General features: G+C 38.4%; 1 pseudogene; it reads right to left on the bottom strand.

The window, feature by feature from the left end:
• Nucleotides 1–209: 209 nt before the first annotated feature.
• LOC104866301 lies at nucleotides 210–2,497 on the bottom strand (annotated as a pseudogene).

Below are 2,497 nucleotides of genomic sequence, written 5' to 3'. Positions count from 1 at the left end.
CAAGGAACCATGTTCGATTCCTGGTACCAAGAAAAAACAAAAATAGGCTTTTGAGCCTAAAGTAGTGGTGTGGCAGACAATATTTAATGAGTATCTCTTTGGTCTAGGATGAGGGGACTGTGTCCTAGCATTTGCCTCTTTCCATGTTCAAAATATTCCAACCACGGATGAGTATTTCAGCTCTACAAATACAATAGAATGAAAATTTCTCAAAAGCAAATAGTTAATTCTAGTAAAACAAGTAGGAGATTTTGTAATTAGGAAGTTCTGGAGATCATTTGCTCCTTTTTCTGCCCTTTAGGGGCATCAGTCTGGTTATTGGGATTCCTTTTCATTTGCTCCCATTTCAACAAAGGTCTGGGAAGCTCCTTATTTTGAAAATGCCCTTCTTTGCCCAGAGCTTCTAGTCCTTCCAGAATTTGTATTCTCTCTGGCCTCTGAAGCAACAGAGATTCCTCTTCTTCTAGGGCACTTTCCTCTCTCTCTGGCCCTGGAGAATAGTCCCTGCCTGACTCACTGTTTGCTCCCTGGAGTGATGGTTTTCCTTGTTGAGTTTCTGATTCAATGCCCTCAATTTGGATAATATGTCCTGGCTGCTAGAATCTTTTATTTCTTGGCTGCCCACTGGTTTAGTTTCCTGGTTGATCTTTTTTGAAAGGATTGTCTTTCCTCAAATTCTTCCAACAAAATTTCTTCCTCTGCTACTGATCTTTCTTCTTCCTCACTTTTAGAAAACTTCTGGACAACAGGCTCAGATACTTGTACAGGGTATGTCTGGATTTCACCCTTTTTTGCATTACTGTTACAATTCCTAAATATCCAAGGATTTGGCCCATCTGCACACATCTGTATTTCATTCACTACATCAAGGACAAGAGAGTCTTCCTCTTTGGCACCCCTCTCCTCGCCCTCACTCTCTGAGATTACCTGGAGTTTCTCTGTCAGTTTTTTGTACTTAGCCAATTGTTTTTGCACAGCTTGACGAGCCTCCAGGGCAGGGACAAGGGAAAAAAATGAGAGCCAAGACCTGTCATGTAAAGGTACAATATCCCAATAATGAATGTAACTATACTGTATACCTAAAATGTACCAATAAACTCAATGAGGAAAAAAGATAACACCAACACCTGTGCCTCCTGAGGGCCATGGTATTGGGAAACGTCAGTTTAATTTTTATATTTGTTTCTTGGCAGCTTGAGAACAAGAGAGCTAGGGTCTTTTCTACTTCCAAGGAACATGAACACCTATGTGGTTAATGAAAATTTCTTTCAAAAAACAGTAGGAAATATTAAGAGTATCCATCACTTTGTTTTAACATGATTTATGCAATTGAAAATTGTCTTAACCTGTTCAGATGGCTAAAACAAAATACCAAAGTCTGATTGGTTTATGAACAACAGAATGTACTCTCCACTGTTCTGGATGCTGGGAAATCCAAGATCAAGACATTGGCAGATTCAGTGTCAATTCATAGTGTCATTCACAGATGACATCTTCTAGTGTGTCTTCATATGTCAGGAAGGATAAAAGGGCTTTCTACAATCTCTTTATAAGGCCACTAATACCATACATGAGGGTTCCAATCTCAAAAACTATTCAGCTTCCAGAGGCCCCACCTTCAAATACCTCCATACTGATGACTAGGTTTCAACATATAAATTTTTGGAAAACACAAACATTTAATCTATAACCAAATATTGTATAATTTAATTTTTAAATGATGGACATTTAAAAGCAGTATGTGGTATCTATTGCTGAAAAATGTGAGAATTGGTTCTCATCAAATAGCTGAATCCAGCACATCACAGGCTCAAATTAGATGATTTTTTTTTCCTACATAGCTGATGTTACTATCATCTTGACATTAAAAAGTATACAGGTTGCTTTTTCTAAAATAATTGCATCATGTCAGTATCAAAGTATGCATAAACATTCCCAGTGTATTCTTCAGGACAAGAAAATGTAATTCTGGATAGACTTCTCATTGCATCTACTTTTACATTTGAATTTCAAATCTAAGGCCTCTTTTTCATATGTTGGGCTTTCGAAGTTATCCCCTATCACAGCTCTGACAGCTAGACTCTCCTTGACTGCTTGATAAGAACCATACATGATAAGAGATACACATAAAGAGAGGTTGATACTTTGGGTTAATTAATCACCATATTCAGTCTCTCAAAGTGAAGCTGTGCTTACCCAATATTCTCATTAGATCAGAGCTACTTTTCCCTTTAATATCCAATTAATTTCAACCCGTGTTCCAGGTTAGACCTTACTCATTTGAGGAAGTCATCTTTGAGCCTTTCATGTACTAACCCAGCCAAAGGTAAAAGTCCTCCTCTGTTTTCCACAGAGACCCCCCACCCCTTACACTTACCATGACACCAAGCAGCACACTAATCACAATGTCTGGGAACTGTTGTTTTACTTCTCTGCCTTTACAATCACTTTCAAAGCAGAGAGCCTGCTCTTCTGACTTTGTAGCCCCAGGATCCAT

Source organism: Fukomys damarensis, unplaced genomic scaffold (genome assembly GCF_012274545.1).
Source record: "Fukomys damarensis isolate Sample0158 unplaced genomic scaffold, DMR_v1.0_HiC HiC_scaffold_24, whole genome shotgun sequence".
Taxonomy (NCBI): Eukaryota; Metazoa; Chordata; class Mammalia; order Rodentia; family Bathyergidae; genus Fukomys; species Fukomys damarensis.
Note: the sequence above shows the minus strand (reverse complement) of the source record. Positions and strands in the feature narration are given on the sequence as shown.